We start from the raw sequence: 20,849 nt of genomic DNA on the forward strand, positions 1-20,849 counted from the left end.
AGATGACAACCAAGACGACAGGTATAATGACGCAGTAAGACAACACATCAGGTCGACAGCTATAATGACACAGTGAGATGACAACCAAGACGACAGGTATAATGACACAGTAAGATGACAATCAAGACGACAGGTATAAGGACGCAGTAAGACAACACATCAGGTCGACAGGTATAATGACACAGTAAGATGACAACCAGGGCGACAGGTATAATGACACAGTGAGATGACAACCAAGACGACAGGCATAATGACACAGTAAGACGACACATCAGTTCGACAGGTATAATGACGCAGTAAGATGACAACCAGGATGACAGGTATAATGACACAGTGAGATGACAAACAAGACTACAGGTATAATGATACAGTAAGACAACACATCAGAATGACAGCTATAATGACACAGTAAGACAACACATCAGGACGACAGGTATAATGACACAGTAAGACGACAACCAGGAGGACAGGTATAATGACACAGTGAGACGACAACCAGGACGACAGGTATGATGACACAGTGAGATGACAACCAGGACGACAGGTATAATGACGCAGTAAGATGACAACCAAGACGACAGGTATAATGACACAGTATGATGACAACCAGGACGACACGTATAATGACACAGTGAGACTACAACCAGGATGACAGGTATAATGACACAGTGAGATGACAACCAAGCCGACAGGTATAATGACGCAGTAAGATGACAACAATGATGACAGGTATAATGACACAGTAAGACAACACATCAGGACGACAGGTATAATGACACAGTAAGACGACAACCAGGAGGACAGGTATAATGACACAGTGAGATGACAACCAAGACGACAGGTATCATGACGCAGTAAGACGACACATCAGGACGACAGGTATAATGACGCAGTAAGATGACAACCAAGACGACAGGTAAAATGACGCAGTAAGATGACAACAAAGATGACAGGTATAATGACACAGTAAGACAACACATCAGGACGACAGGTATAATGACACAGCAAGATGACAACCAGGATGACAGGTATAATGACACAGTGAGATGACAACCAAGACGACAGGTATCATGACGCAGTAAGACGACACATCAGGACGACAGGTATAATGACACAGTAAGATGACAACCAAGACGACAGGTATAATGACACAGTAAGACGACAACCAGGATGACAGGTATAATGACACAGTGAGATGACACCCAAGACGACAGGTATCATGACACAGTAAGACAACACATCAGGACAACAGGTATAATGACACAGTAAGACGACAACCAGGAGGACAGGTATAATGACGCAGTAAGACAACACATCAGGACGACAGGTATAATGACGCAGTAAGATGACAACGAGGACGACAGGTATAATGACACAGTAAGACGATAACCAGGACGACAGGTATAATGACACAGTGAGATGACATCCAGGAAAACAGGTATAATGACACAGTAAGATGACAACCAGGACGACAGGTATAATGACACAGTAAGACAACACATCAGGACGACAGGTATAATGACACAGTGAGATGACAACCAAGACGACAGGTATAATGACGCAGTAAGACAACACATCAGGTCGACAGGTATAATGACACAGTAAGATGACAACGAGGACGACAGGTATAATGACACAGTGAGATGACAACCAAGACGACAGGAATAATGACGCAGTAAGATGACCACCAGGACGACAGGTATAATGACACAGTAAGATAACACATCAGGACGACAGGTATAATGACACAGTAAGATGACAACCAGGACGACAGGTATAATGACACAGTGAGATGACAACCAGGACAACAGGTATAATGACGCAGTAAGATGACAACCAAGACGACAGGTATCATGACGCAGTAAGACAACACATCAGGACGACAGGTATAATGACGCAGTAAGATGACAACGAGGACGACAGGTATAATGACACAGTGAGATGACAACCAGGACGACAGGTATAATGACGCAGTAAGATGACAACCAAGACGACAGGTATAGTGACACAGTAAGACGACAATCAGGACGACAGGTATGATGACACAGTGAGATGACATCCAGGACGACAGGTATAATGACGCAGTAAGATGACAACCAAGACGACAGGTATAATGACACAGTATGATGACAACCAGGATGACTGGTATAATGACACAGTGAGATGACAACCAAGACAACAGGTATGATGACGCAGTAAGACAACACATCAGGACGACAGGTATAATGACGCTGTGAGATGACAACCCGCACGACAAGTATAATGACACAGTAAGACAACACATCAGGACGACAGGTATAATGACACAGTAAGACGATAACCAGGACGACAGGTCTAATGACACAGAGAGATGACATCCAGGACAACAGGTATAATGACACAGTTAGACGACAACAAAGAAGACCGTTATAATGACACAGTAAGACAACACATCACGACGACAGGTATAATGACACAGTAAGACAACAACCGGGACGACAGGTATAATGACACAGTGAGATGACAACCAAGACGACAGGTATAATGACGCAGTAAGACAACACATCAGGACGACAGATATAATGACGCAGTAAGATGACAACCAAGACGACAGGTATAATGATGCAGTAAGACAACACATCAGGTCGACAGCTATAATGACACAGTGAGATGACAACCAAGACGATAGGTATAATGACACAGTAAGATGACAATCAAGACGACCGGTATAATGACACAGTGAGATGACAACCACGACGACAGGTATAATGACGCAGTGAGATGACAACCAAAACGACAGGTATAATGACACAGTAAGACACCACATCAGGTCGACAGGTATAATGACGCAGTAAAACAACACATCAGGTCGACAGGTATATAGACGCAGTAAGATGACACCCGGGACGACAGGTATAATGACACAGAAAGACAACACATCAGGTCGACAGGTATGATGACACAGTAAGATGACAACGAGGACGACAGGTATAATGACACAGTGAGACAACACATCAGGTCGTCATGTTTAATGACGCAGTAAGACAACACATCAGGTCGACAGGTATAATTACGCAGTAAGACAACACATCAGATCGACATGTATAATGACGCAGTAAGATGACACCCAGGATGACAGGTATAATGACACAGTATGATGACAACCACGACGACACATATAATGACACAGTGAGACGACAACCAGGGAGACAGGTATAATGACGCAATAAGATGACCACCAGGACGACAAGTATAATGACGCAGTAAGATGACAACCAAGACGACAGGTATAATGACACAGTAAGACGACAACCAGGACGACAGGTATGATGACACAGTGAGATGACAACCAGGACGACAGGTATAATGACGCAGTAAGATGACAACCAAGACAACAGGTATAATGACACAGTATGATGACAACCAGGACGACACGTATAATGACACAGTGAGACGACAACCAGGATGACAGGTATAATGACACAGTGAGATGACAACCAAGCCGACAGGTATAATGACGCAGTAAGATGACAACAAAGATGACAGGTATAAAGACAAAGTAAGACAACACATCAGGACGACAGATACAATGACGCAGTAAGATGACAACCAAGACGACAGGTATAATGATGCAGTATGACAACACATCAGGTCGACAGCTATAATGACACAGTGAGATGACAACCAAGACGATAGGTATAATGACACAGTAAGATGACAATCAAGACGACCGGTATAATGACACAGTGAGATGACAACCACGACGACAGGTATAATGACGCAGTAAGACAACACATCAGGACGACAGGTATAATGTTGCAGTAAGATGACAACCAAGACGACAGGTATAATGACACAGTAAGACAACACATCAGGTCGACAGCTATAATGACACAGTGAGATGACAACCAAGACGACAGGTATAATGACGCAGTAAGATGACGACAAAGATGACAGGTATAATGACACAGTAAGACAACACATCAGGACGACAGGTATAATGACACAGTAAGACGACAACCAGGAGGACAGGTATAATGACACAGTGAGATGACAACACATCAGGACGACAGGTATAATGTTGCAGTAAGATGACAACCAAGACGACAGGTATAATGACGCAGTAAGACAACACATCAGGTCGACAGCTATAATGACACAGTGACATGACAACCAAGACGACAGGTATAATGACGCAGTAAGATGACAACAAAGATGACAGGTATAATGACAAAGTAAGACAACACATCAGGACGACAGATACAATGACGCAGTAAGATGACAACCAAGACGACAGGTATAATGATGCAGTAAGACAACACATCAGGTCGACAGCTATAATGACACAGTGAGATGACAACCAAGACGATAGGTATAATGACACAGTAAGATGACAATCAAGACGACCGGTATAATGACACAGTGAGATGACAACCACGACGACAGGTATAATGACGCAGTGAGATGACAACCAAGACGACAGGTATAATGACGCAGTAAGACAACACATCAGGACGACAGGTATAATGTTGCAGTAAGATGACAACCAAGACGACAGGTATAATGATGCAGTAAGACAACACATCAGGGCGACAGCTATAATGACACAGTGAGATGACAACCAAGACGACAGGTATAATGACGCAGTAAGATGACGACAAAGATGACAGGTATAATGACACAGTAAGACAACACATCAGGACGACAGGTATAATGACACAGTAAGACGACAACCAGGAGGACAGGTATAATGACACAGTGAGATGACAACCAAGACGACAGGTATCATGACGCAGTAAGACGACACATCAGGACGACAGGTATAATGACGCAGTAAGATGACAACCAAGACGACAGGTATAATGACGCAGTAAGATGACAACAAAGATGACAGGTATAATGACACAGTAAGACAACACATCAGGACGACAGGTATAATGACACAGCAAGATGACAACCAGGATGACAGGTATAATGACACAGTGAGATGACAACCAAGACGACAGGTATCATGACGCAGTAAGACGACACATCAGGACGACAGGTATAATGACACAGTAAGATGACAACCAAGACGACAGGTATAATGACACAGTAAGACGACAACCAGGATGACAGGTATAATGACACAGTGAGATGACAACCAAGACGACAGGTATCATGACGCAGTAAGACAACACATCAGGACGACAGGTATAATGACACAGTAAGACGACAACCAGGATGACAGGTATAATGACACAGTGAGATGACAACCAAGACGACAGGTATCATGACGCAGTAAGACGACACATCAGGACTACAGGTATAATGACGCAGTAAGATGACAACCTAGACGACAGGTATAATGACACAGTTAGACGACAACCAGGATGACAGGTATAATGACACAGTGAGATGACAACCAAGACGACAGGTATCATGATGCAGTAAGACAATACATCAGGACGACAGGTATAATGACGCAGTAAGATGACAACCAGGACGAGAGGTATAATGACACAGTAAGACAACACATCAGTACAACAGGTATAATGACACAGTAAGACGACAACCAGGAGGACAGGTATAATGACACAGTGAGATGACAACCAGGACGACAGGTATAATGATGCAGTAAGACAACACATCAGGTCGACAGCTATAATGACACAGTGAGATGACAACCAAGACGATAGGTATAATGACACAGTAAGATGACAATCAAGACGACCGGTATAATGACACAGTGAGATGACAACCACGACGACAGGTATAGTGATGCAGTGAGATGACAACCAAGACGACAGGTATAATGACGCAGTAAGACAACACATCAGGACGACAGGTATAAAGTTGCAGTAAGATGACAACCAAGACGACAGGTATAATGAAGCAGTAAGACAACACAGCAGAACGACAGCTATAATGACACAGTAAGACAACACATCAGGACGACAGGTATAATGACACAGTAAGACGACAACCAGGACAACAGGTATAATGACACAGTAAGATGAAAATCAAGACGACCGGTATAATGACACAGTGAGAGGACAACCAGGATGACTGGCATAATTACACAGTAAGATGACAACGAAGACGACAGGTATAATGACGCAGTAAGACAACACATCAGGTCGACAGGTATAATGACGCAGTAAGACACCACATCACGTCGACAGGTATAATGACGCAGTAAAACAACACATCAGGTCGACAGGTATAATGACACAGTAAGATGACAACGAGGACGAAGGGAATAATGACACAGTGAGATGACAACCAAGACGACAGGTATAATGACACAGTAAGACAACACATCAGGTCGAAAGGTATAATGACACAGTAAGATGACAACGAGGACGAAGGGAATAATGACACAGTGAGATGACAACCAAGACGACAGGTATAATGACGCAGTAAGACAACACATCAGGTCGTCATGTATAATGACACAGTAAGATGACAACGAGGACGACAGGTATAATGACACAGTGAGATGACAACCAAGACGACAGGTATAATGACGCAGTAAGACAACACATCAGGTCGTCATGTTTAATGACGCAGAAAGACAACACATCAGGTCGACAGGTATAATGACGCAGTAAGACAACACATCAGATCGACATGTATAATGACGCAGTAAGATGACACCCAGGATGACAGGTATAATGACACAGTGAGATGACAACCAGGACGACAGGTATAATGACGCAGTAAGATGACAACCAAAACGACAGGTATAATGGCACAGTATGATGACAACCACGACGACACATATAATGACACAGTGAGACGACAACCAGGGAGACAGGTATAATGACGCAGTAAGATGACCACCAGGACGACAGGTATAATGACACAGTAAGATGAAACCAGGACGACAGGTATAATGACACAGTGAGATGACAACCAGGACAACAGGTATAATGACGCAGTAAGATGACAACCAAGACGACAGGTATAATGACACAGTAAGACGACAACCAGGACGACAGGTATGATGACACAGTGAGATGACAACCAGGACGACAGGTATAATGACGCAGTAAGATGACAACCAAGACAACAGGTATAATGACACAGTATGATGACAACCAGGACGACACGTATAATGACACAGTGAGACGACAACCAAGATGACAGGTATAATGACACAGTGAGATGACAACCAAGCCGACAGGTATAATGACGCAGTAAGATGACAACAAAGATGACAGGTATAATGACAAAGTAAGACAACACATCAGGACGACAGGTATAATGACACAGTAAGACGACAGATCAGGACGACAGGTATAATGACACAGTAAGACGACAACTAAGACGACAGGTATAATGACACAGTAAGATGACAATCAAGACGACCGGTATAATGACACAGTGAGATGACAACCAAGACGACAGGTATAATGACGCAGTAAGATGACCACCAGGACGACAGGTATAATGACACAGTAAGACAACACATCAGGATGACAGGTATAATGACACAGTAAGATGACAACCAGGACGACAGGTATAATGACACAGTGAGATGACAACCAAGACGACAGGTATAATGACACAGTATGATGACAACCAGGATGACTGGTATAATGACACAGTGAGATGACAACCAAGACAACAGGTATGATGACGCAGTAAGACAACACATCAGGACGACAGGTATAATAACGCTGTGAGATGACAACCAGGACGACAAGTATAATGACACAGTAAGACAACACATCAGGACGACAGGTATAATGACACAGTAAGACGATAACCAGGACGACAGGTATAATGACACAGAGAGATGACATCCAGGACAACAGGTATAATGACACAGTAAGACGACAACAAAGACGACCGTTATAATGACACAGTAAGACAACACATCACGACGACAGGTATAATGACTCAGTAAGACAACAACCGGGACGACAGGTATAATGACACAGTGAGATGACAACCAAGACGACAGGTATAATGATGCAGTAAGACAACACATCAGGTCGACAGCTATAATGACACAGTAAGATGACAATCAAGACGACCGGTATAATGACACAGTGAGATGACAACCAAGACGACAGGTATAATGACGCAGTAAGATGACCACCAGGACGACAGGTATAATGACGCAGTAAGACAACACATCAGGTCGACAGGTATAATGACGCAGTAAGACACCACATCAGGTCGACAGGTATAATGACGCAGTAAAACAACACATCAGGTCGACAGGTATAATGACGCAGTAAGATGACACCCGGGACGACAGGTATAATGACACAGTAAGACAACACATCAGGTCGACAGGTATAATGACACAGTAAGATGACAACGAGGACGACAGGTATAATGACACAGTGAGATGACAACCAAGACGACAGGTATAATGACGCAGTAAGACAACACATCAGGTCGTCATGTATAATGACACAGTAAGATGACAACGAGGACGACAGGTATAATGACACAGTGAGATGACAACCAAGACGACAGGTATAATGACGCAGTAAGACAACACATCAGGTCGTCATGTTTAATGACGCAGAAAGACAACACATCAGGTCGACAGGTATAATGACGCAGAAAGACAACACATCAGATCGACATGTATAATGACGCAGCAAGATGACACCCAGGATGAGAGGTATAATGACACAGTGAGATGACAACCAGGACGACAGGTATAATGACGCAGTAAGATGACAACCAAAACGACAGGTATAATGACACAGTATGATGACAAGCACGACGACACATATAATGACACAGTGAGACGACAACCAGGGAGACAGGTATAATGACGCAGTAAGATGACCACCAGGACGACAGGTATAATGACACAGTAAGATGAAACCAGGACGACAGGTATAATGACACAGTGAGATGACAACCAGGACAACAGGTATAATGACGCAGTAAGACAACACATCAGGTCGACAGGCATAATGACACAGTAAGATGACAACCAGGAAGACAGGTATAATGACGCAGTAAGATGACAACAAAGATGACAGGTATAATGACGCAGTAAGATGACAACCAAGACGACAGGTACAATGACACAGTAAGACGACAACCAGGACGACAGGTATGATGACACAGTGAGATGACAACCAAGACGACAGGTATAATGACGCAGTAAGACAACACATCAGGACGACAGATATAATGACGCAGTAAGATGACAACCAAGACGACAGGTATAATGATGCAGTAAGACAACACATCAGGTCGACAGCTATAATGACACAGTGAGATGACAACCAAGACGATAGGTATAATGACACAGTAAGATGACAATCAAGACGACCGGTATAATGACACAGTGAGATGACAACCACGACGACAGGTATAATGACGCAGTGAGATGACAACCAAGACGACAGGTATAATGACGCAGTAAGACAACACATCAGGACGACAGGTATAATGTTGCAGTAAGATGACAACCAAGACGACAGATATAATGACGCAGTAAGACAACACATCAGGTCGACAGCTATAATGACACAGTGAGATGACAACCAAGACGACAGGTATAATGACACAGTAAGATGACAATCAAGACGACAGGTATAAGGACGCAGTAAGACAACACATCAGGTCGACAGGTATAATGACACAGTAAGATGACAACCAGGACGACAGGTATAATGACACAGTGAGATGACAACCAAGACGACAGGTATAATGACACAGTAAGACGACACATCAGTTCGACAGGTATAATGACGCAGTAAGATGACAACCAGGACGACAGGTATAATGACACAGTGAGATGACAAACAAGACGACAGGTATAATGACGCAGTAAGACAACACATCAGAACGACAGCTATAATGACACAGTAAGACAACACATCAGGACGACAGGTATAATGACACAGTAAGACGACAACCAGGAGGACAGGTATAATGACACAATGAGATGACAACCAGGACGACAGGTATAATGACACAGTAAGATGAAAATCAAGACGACCGTTATAATGACACAGTGAGATGACAACCAGGATGACTGGCATAATGACACAGTAAGATGACAACCAAGACGACATGTATAATGACGCAGTAAGACAACACATCAGGTCGACAGGTATAATGACGCAGTAAGATGACACCCAGGACGACAGATATAATGACACAATAAGACAACACATCAGGACGACGGGTATAATTACGCAGTAAGACAACACATCAGGACAACAGGTATTATGACGCAGTAAGATGACAACCAGGATGACAGATATAATGACGAAGTAAGATGACAACCACGACGACACGTATAATGACACAGTTAGACGACAACCAAGACGACAGGTATAATGACGCAGTAAGACAACACATCAGGTCGACTGGTTTAATGACGCAGTAAGATGACCACCAGGACGACAGGTATAATGACACAGTAAGATGAAACCAGGACGACAGGTATAATGACACAGTGAGATGACAACCAGGACAACAGGTATAATGACGCAGTAAGACAACACATCAGGTCGACAGGCATAATGACACAGTAAGATGACAACCAGGAAGACAGGTATAATGACGCAGTAAGATGACAACCAAGATGACAGGTATAATGACGCAGTAAGATGACAACCAAGACGACAGGTATAATGACACAGTAAGACGACAACCAGGACGACAGGTATGATGACACAGTGAGATGACAACCAAGACGACAGGTATAATGACGCAGTAAGACAACACATCAGGACGACAGATATAATGACGCAGTAAGATGACAACCAAGACGACAGGTATAATGATGCAGTAAGACAACACATCAGGTCGACAGCTATAATGACACAGTGAGATGACAACCAAGACGATAGGTATAATGACACAGTAAGATGACAATCAAGACGACCGGTATAATGACACAGTGAGATGACAACCACGACGACAGGTATAATGACGCAGTGAGATGACAACCAAGACGACAGGTATAATGACGCAGTAAGACAACACATCAGGACGACAGGTATAATGTTGCAGTAAGATGACAACCAAGACGACAGATATAATGACGCAGTAAGACAACACATCAGGTCGACAGCTATAATGACACAGTGAGATGACAACCAAGACGACAGGTATAATGACACAGTAAGATGACAATCAAGACGACAGGTATAAGGACGCAGTAAGACAACACATCAGGTCGACAGGTATAATGACACAGTAAGATGACAACCAGGACGACAGGTATAATGACACAGTGAGATGACAACCAAGACGACAGGTATAATGACACAGTAAGACGACACATCAGTTCGACAGGTATAATGACGCAGTAAGATGACAACCAGGACGACAGGTATAATGACACAGTGAGATGACAAAAAAGACGACAGGTATAATGACGCAGTAAGACAACACATCAGAACGACAGCTATAATGACACAGTAAGACAACACATCAGGACGACAGGTATAATGACACAGTAAGACGACAACCAGGAGGACAGGTATAATGACATAATGAGATGACAACCAGGACGACAGGTATAATGACACAGTAAGATGAAAATCAAGACGACCGTTATAATGACACAGTGAGATGACAACCAGGATGACTGGCATAATGACACAGTAAGATGACAACCAAGACGACATGTATAATGACGCAGTAAGACAACACATCAGGTCGACAGGTATAATGACGCAGTAAGATGACACCCAGGACGACAGATATAATGACACAATAAGACAACACATCAGGACTACGGGTATAATGACGCAGTAAGACAACACATCAGGACAACAGGTATTATGACGCAGTAAGATGACAACCAGGATGACAGATATAATGACGAAGTAAGATGACAACCACGACGACACGTATAATGACACAGTTAGACGACAACCACGACGACAGGTATAATGACGCAGTAAGACAACACATCAGGTCGACTGGTATAATGACGCAGTAAGATGACAACAAAGACGACAGGTATGATGACACAGTAAGACAACACATCAGGACGACAGCTATAATGACGCAGTGAGATGACAACAAAGACGACAGGTATAATGACACAGTAAGACAACACATCAGGACGACAGGTATAATGACACAGTGTGATGAAAACCAAGACGACAGGTATAATGACACAGTAAGATGACAATCAAGACGACTGGTATAATGACACAGTGAGATGACAACAAAGACGACAGGTATAATGACACAGTTAGATGACAACCAGGACGACAGGTATAATGACACAGTGAGACGACAACCAGGACGACAGGTATATTGACGCAGTAAGATGATAACCAGGACGACAGGTATAATGACGCAGAAAGATGACAACCACGACGACACGTATAATGACACAGTGAGACGACAACCAGGATGACAGGTATAATGACACAGTGAGATGACAACCAAGACGACAGGTATAATGACGCAGTAAGACGACAACCAGGACGACAGGTATAATGACACAGTGAGATGACAACCAGGACGACAGGTATAATGATGCAGTAAGATGACAACCAAGACGAAAGGTATAATGACACAGTATGATGACAACCACGACGACACGTATAATGACACAGTGAGATGACAACAAAGATGACAGGTATAATGACACAGTGAGATGACAACCAAGACGACAGGTATAATGACGCAGTAAGACAACACATCAGGTTGACACGTATAATGACACAGTGAGACTACAACGAGGATGACAGGTATAATGACACAGTAAGACAATACATCAGGTCGACACGTATAATGACACAGTGAGACGACAACGAAGACGACAGGTATAATGACGCAGAAAGACAATATATCAGGTCGACAGGTATAATGACGCAGTAAGATGACAACAAAGATGACAGGTATAATGACACAGTGAGATGACAACCAAGACAACAGGTATAATGACGCAGTAAGACAACACATCAGGTCGACAGGTATAATGACACAGTAAGATGACAACCAAGACGACAGGTATAATGACACAGTAAGACAACACATCAGGACGACAGGTATAAAGTTGCAGTAAGATGACAACCAAGACGACAGGTATAATGAAGCAGTAAGACAACACAGCAGAACGACAGCTATAATGACACAGTAAGACAACACATCAGGACGACAGGTATAATGACACAGTAAGACGACAACCAGGACAACAGGTATAATGACACAGTAAGATGAAAATCAAGACGACCGGTATAATGACACAGTGAGAGGACAACCAGGATGACTGGCATAATGACACAGTAAGATGACAACGAAGACGACAGGTATAATGACGCAGTAAGACAACACATCAGGTCGACAGGTATAATGACGCAGTAAGACACCACATCACGTCGACAGGTATAATGACGCAGTAAAACAACACATCAGGTCGACAGGTATAATGACACAGTAAGATGACAACGAGGACGAAGGGAATAATGACACAGTGAGATGACAACCAAGACGACAGGTATAATGACACAGTAAGACAACACATCAGGTCGAAAGGTATAATGACACAGTAAGATGACAACGAGGACGAAGGGAATAATGACACAGTGAGATGACAACCAAGACGACAGGTATAATGACGCAGTAAGACAACACATCAGGTCGTCATGTATAATGACACAGTAAGATGACAACGAGGACGACAGGTATAATGACACAGTGAGATGACAACCAAGACGACAGGTATAATGACGCAGTAAGACAACACATCAGGTCGTCATGTTTAATGACGCAGAAAGACAACACATCAGGTCGACAGGTATAATGACGCAGTAAGACAACACATCAGATCGACATGTATAATGACGCAGTAAGATGACACCCAGGATGACAGGTATAATGACACAGTGACATGACAACCAGGACGACAGGTATAATGACGCAGTAAGATGACAACCAAAACGACAGGTATAATGGCACAGTATGATGACAACCACGACGACACATATAATGACACAGTGAGACGACAACCAGGGAGACAGGTATAATGACGCAGTAAGATGACCACCAGGACGACAGGTATAATGACACAGTAAGATGAAACCAGGACGACAGGTATAATGACACAGTGAGATGACAACCAGGACAACAGGTATAATGACGCAGTAAAATGACAACCAAGACGACAGGTATAATGACACAGTAAGACGACAACCAGGACGACAGGTATGATGACACAGTGAGATGACAACCAGGACGACAGGTATAATGACGCAGTAAGATGACAACCAAGACAACAGGGATAATGACACAGTATGATGACAACCAGGACGACACGTATAATGACACAGTGAGACGACAACCAAGATGACAGGTATAATGACACAGTGAGATGACAACCAAGCCGACAGGTATAATGACGCAGTAAGATGACAACAAAGATGACAGGTATAATGACAAAGTAAGACAACACATCAGGACGACAGGTATAATGACACAGTAAGACGACAGATCAGGACGACAGGTATAATGACACAGTAAGACGACAACTAAGACGACAGGTATAATGACACAGTAAGATGACAATCAAGACGACCGGTATAATGACACAGTGAGATGACAACCAAGACGACAGGTATAATGACGCAGTAAGATGACCACCAGGACGACAGGTATAATGACACAGTAAGACAACACATCAGGATGACAGGTATAATGACACAGTAAGATGACAACCAGGACGACAGGTATAATGACACAGTGAGATGACAACCAAGACGACAGGTATAATGACGCAGTAAGATGACAACAAAGATGACAGGTATAATGACAAAGTAAGACAACACATCAGGACGACAGGTATAATGACACAGTAAGACGACAGATCAGGACGACAGGTATAATGACACAGTAAGACGACAACTAAGACGACAGGTATAATGACACAGTAAGATGACAATCAAGACGACCGGTATAATGACACAGTGAGATGACAACCAAGACGACAGGTATAATGACGCAGTAAGATGACCACCAGGACGACAGGTATAATGACACAGTAAGACAACACATCAGGATGACAGGTATAATGACACAGTAAGATGACAACCAGGACGACAGGTATAATGACACAGTGAGATGACAACCAAGACGACAGGTATAATGACACAGTATGATGACAACCAGGATGACTGGTATAATGACACAGTGAGATGACAACCAAGACAACAGGTATGATGACGCAGTAAGACAACACATCAGGACGACAGGTATAATAACGCTGTGAGATGACAACCAGGACGACAAGTATAATGACACAGTAAGACAACACATCAGGACGACAGGTATAATGACACAGTAAGACGATAACCAGGACGACAGGTATAATGACACAGAGAGATGACATCCAGGACAACAGGTATAATGACACAGTGAGACGACAACCAGGGAGACAGGTATAATGACGCAGTAAGATGACCACCAGGACGACAGGTATAATGACACAGTAAGATGAAACCAGGACGACAGGTATAATGACACAGTGAGATGACAACCAGGACAACAGGTATAATGACGCAGTAAAATGACAACCAAGACGACAGGTATAATGACACAGTAAGACGACAACCAGGACGACAGGTATGATGACACAGTGAGATGACAACCAGGACGACAGGTATAATGACGCAGTAAGATGACAACCAAGACAACAGGGATAATGACACAGTATGATGACAACCAGGACGACACGTATAATGACACAGTGAGACGACAACCAAGATGACAGGTATAATGACACAGTGAGATGACAACCAAGCCGACAGGTATAATGACGCAGTAAGATGACAACAAAGATGACAGGTATAATGACAAAGTAAGACAACACATCAGGACGACAGGTATAATGACACAGTAAGACGACAGATCAGGACGACAGGTATAATGACACAGTAAGACGACAACTAAGACGACAGGTATAATGACACAGTAAGATGACAATCAAGACGACCGGTATAATGACACAGTGAGATGACAACCAAGACGACAGGTATAATGACGCAGTAAGATGACCACCAGGACGACAGGTATAATGACACAGTAAGACAACACATCAGGATGACAGGTATAATGACACAGTAAGATGACAACCAGGACGACAGGTATAATGACACAGTGAGATGACAACCAAGACGACAGGTATAATGACACAGTATGATGACAACCAGGATGACTGGTATAATGACACAGTGAGATGACAACCAAGACAACAGGTATGATGACGCAGTAAGACAACACATCAGGACGACAGGTATAATAACGCTGTGAGATGACAACCAGGACGACAAGTATAATGACACAGTAAGACAACACATCAGGACGACAGGTATAATGACACAGTAAGACGATAACCAGGACGACAGGTATAATGACACAGAGAGATGACATCCAGGACAACAGGTATAATGACACAGTAAGACGACAACAAAGACGACCGTTATAATGACACAGTAAGACAACACATCACGACGACAGGTATAATGACTCAGTAAGACAACAACCGGGACGACAGGTATAATGACACAGTGAGATGACAACCAAGACGACAGGTATAATGACGCAGTAAGACAACACATCAGGACGACAGATATAATGACGCAGTAAGATGACAACCAAGACGACAGGTATAATGATGCAGTAAGACAACACATCAGGTCGACAGCTATAATGACACAGTAAGATGACAATCAAGACGACCGGTATAATGACACAGTGAGATGACAACCAAGACGACAGGTATAATGACGAAGTAAGATGACCACCAGGACGACAGGTATAATGACGCAGTAAGACAACACATCAGGTCGACAGGTATAATGACGCAGTAAGACACCACATCAGGTCGACAGGTATAATGACGCAGTAAAACAACACATCAGGTCGACAGGTATAATGACGCAGTAAGATGACACCCGGGACGACAGGTATAATGACACAGTAAGACAACACATCAGGTCGACAGGTATAATGACACAGTAAGATGACAACGAGGATGACAGGTATAATGACACAGTGAGATGACAACCAAGACGACAGGTATAATGACGCAGTAAGACAACACATCAGGTCGTCATGTATAATGACACAGTAAGATGACAACGAGGACGACAGGTATAATGACACAGTGAGATGACAACCAAGACGACAGGTATAATGACGCAGTAAGACAACACATCAGGTCGTCATGTTTAATGACGCAGAAAGACAACACATCAGGTCGACAGGTATAATGACGCAGAAAGACAACACATCAGATCGACATGTATAATGACGCAGCAAGATGACACCCAGGATGAGAGGTATAATGACACAGTGAGATGACAACCAGGACGACAGGTATAATGACGCAGTAAGATGACAACCAAAACGACAGGTATAATGACACAGTATGATGACAAGCACGACGACACATATAATGACACAGTGAGACGACAACCAGGGAGACAGGTATAATGACGCAGTAAGATGACCACCAGGACGACAGGTATAATGACACAGTAAGGTGAAACCAGGACGACAGGTATAATGACACAGTGAGATGACAACCAGGACAACAGGTATAATGACGCAGTAAGACAACACATCAGGTCGACAGGCATAATGACACAGTAAGATGACAACCAGGAAGACAGGTATAATGACGCAGTAAGATGACAACAATGATGACAGGTATAATGACGCAGTAAGATGACAACCAAGACGACAGGTACAATGACACAGTAAGACGACAACCAGGACGACAGGTATGATGACACAGTGAGATGACAACCAAGACGACAGGTATAATGACGCAGTAAGACAACACATCAGGACGACAGATATAATGACGCAGTAAGATGACAACCAAGACGACAGGTATAATGATGCAGTAAGACAACACATCAGGTCGACAGCTATAATGACACAGTGAGATGACAACCAAGACGATAGGTATAATGACACAGTAAGATGACAATCAAGACGACCGGTATAATGACACAGTGAGATGACAACCACGACGACAGGTATAATGACGCAGTGAGATGACAACCAAGACGACAGGTATAATGACGCAGTAAGACAACACATCAGGACGACAGGTATAATGTTGCAGTAAGATGACAACCAAGACGACAGATATAATGACGCAGTAAGACAACACATCAGGTCGACAGCTATAATGACACAGTGAGATGACAACCAAGACGACAGGTATAATGACACAGTAAGATGACAATCAAGACGACAGGTATAAGGACGCAGTAAGACAACACATCAGGTCGACAGGTATAATGACACAGTAAGATGACAACCAGGACGACAGGTATAATGACACAGTGAGATGACAACCAAGACGACAGGTATAATGACACAGTAAGACGACACATCAGTTCGACAGGTATAATGACGCAGTAAGATGACAACCAGGACGACAGGTATAATGACACAGTGAGATGACAAACAAGACGACAGGTATAATGACGCAGTAAGACAACACATCAGAACGACAGCTATAATGACACAGTAAGACAACACATCAGGACGACAGGTATAATGACACAGTAAGACGACAACCAGGAGGACAGGTATAATGACACAATGAGATGACAACCAGGACGACAGGTATAATGACACAGTAAGATGAAAATCAAGACGACCGTTATAATGACACAGTGAGATGACAACCAGGATGACTGGCATAATGACACAGTAAGATGACAACCAAGACGACATGTATAATGACGCAGTAAGACAACACATCAGGTCGACAGGTATAATGACGCAGTAAGATGACACCCAGGACGACAGATATAATGACACAATAAGACAACACATCAGGACTACGGGTATAATGACGCAGTAAGACAACACATCAGGACAACAGGTATTATGACGCAGTAAGATGACAACCAGGATGACAGATATAATGACGAAGTAAGATGACAACCACGACGACACGTATAATGACACAGTTAGACGACAACCACGACGACAGGTATAATGACGCAGTAAGACAACACATCAGGTCGACTGGTATAATGACGCAGTAAGATGACAACAAAGACGACAGGTATGATGACACAGTAAGACAACACATCAGGACGACAGCTATAATGACGCAGTGAGATGACAACAAAGACGACAGGTATAATGACACAGTAAGACAACACATCAGGACGACAGGTATAATGACACAGTGTGATGAAAACCAAGACGACAGGTATAATGACACAGTAAGATGACAATCAAGACGACTGGTATAATGACACAGTGAGATGACAACAAAGACGACAGGTATAATGACACAGTTAGATGACAACCAGGACGACAGGTATAATGACACAGTGAGACGACAACCAGGACGACAGGTATATTGACGCAGTAAGATGATAACCAGGACGACAGGTATAATGACGCAGAAAGATGACAACCACGACGACACGTATAATGACACAGTGAGACGACAACCAGGATGACAGGTATAATGACACAGTGAGATGACAACCAAGACGACAGGTATAATGACGCAGTAAGACGACAACCAGGACGACAGGTATAATGACACAGTGAGATGACAACCAGGACGACAGGTATAATGATGCAGTAAGATGACAACCAAGACGAAAGGTATAATGACACAGTATGATGACAACCACGACGACACGTATAATGACACAGTGAGATGACAACAAAGATGACAGGTATAATGACACAGTGAGATGACAACCAAGACGACAGGTATAATGACGCAGTAAGACAACACATCAGGTTGACACGTATAATGACACAGTGAGACTACAACGAGGATGACAGGTATAATGACACAGTAAGACAATACATCAGGTCGACACGTATAATGACACAGTGAGACGACAACGAAGACGACAGGTATAATGACGCAGAAAGACAATATATCAGGTCGACAGGTATAATGACGCAGTAAGATGACAACAAAGATGACAGGTATAATGACACAGTGAGATGACAACCAAGACAACAGGTATAATGACGCAGTAAGACAACACATCAGGTCGACAGGTATAATGACACAGTAAGATGACAACCAAGACGACAGGTATAATGACACAGTAAGACAACACATCAGGACGACAGGTATAAAGTTGCAGTAAGATGACAACCAAGACGACAGGTATAATGAAGCAGTAAGACAACACAGCAGAACGACAGCTATAATGACACAGTAAGACAACACATCAGGACGACAGGTATAATGACACAGTAAGACGATAACCAGGACAACAGGTATAATGACACAGTAAGATGAAAATCAAGACGACCGGTATAATGACACAGTGAGAGGACAACCAGGATGACTGGCATAATGACACAGTAAGATGACAACGAAGACGACAGGTATAATGACGCAGTAAGACAACACATCAGGTCGACAGGTATAATGACGCAGTAAGACACCACATCACGTCGACAGGTATAATGACGCAGTAAAACAACACATCAGGTCGACAGGTATAATGACACAGTAAGATGACAACGAGGACGAAGGGAATAATGACACAGTGAGATGACAACCAAGACGACAGGTATAATGACACAGTAAGACAACACATCAGGTCGAAAGGTACAATGACACAGTAAGATGACAACGAGGACGAAGGGAATAATGACACAGTGAGATGACAACCAAGACGACAGGTATAATGACGCAGTAAGACAACACATCAGGTCGTCATGTATAATGACACAGTAAGATGACAACGAGGACGACAGGTATAATGACACAGTGAGATGACAACCAAGACGACAGGTATAATGACGCAGTAAGACAACACATCAGGTCGTCATGTTTAATGACGCAGAAAGACAACACATCAGGTCGACAGGTATAATGACGCAGTAAGACAACACATCAGATCGACATGTATAATGACGCAGTA

The sequence above is a fragment of the Semicossyphus pulcher genome, unplaced genomic scaffold (genome assembly GCF_022749685.1).
Source record: "Semicossyphus pulcher isolate SPU_LCO1_2020_fin unplaced genomic scaffold, fSemPul1.0.p SCAF_3, whole genome shotgun sequence".
In the NCBI taxonomy this organism is placed as follows: domain Eukaryota; kingdom Metazoa; phylum Chordata; class Actinopteri; order Labriformes; family Labridae; genus Semicossyphus; species Semicossyphus pulcher.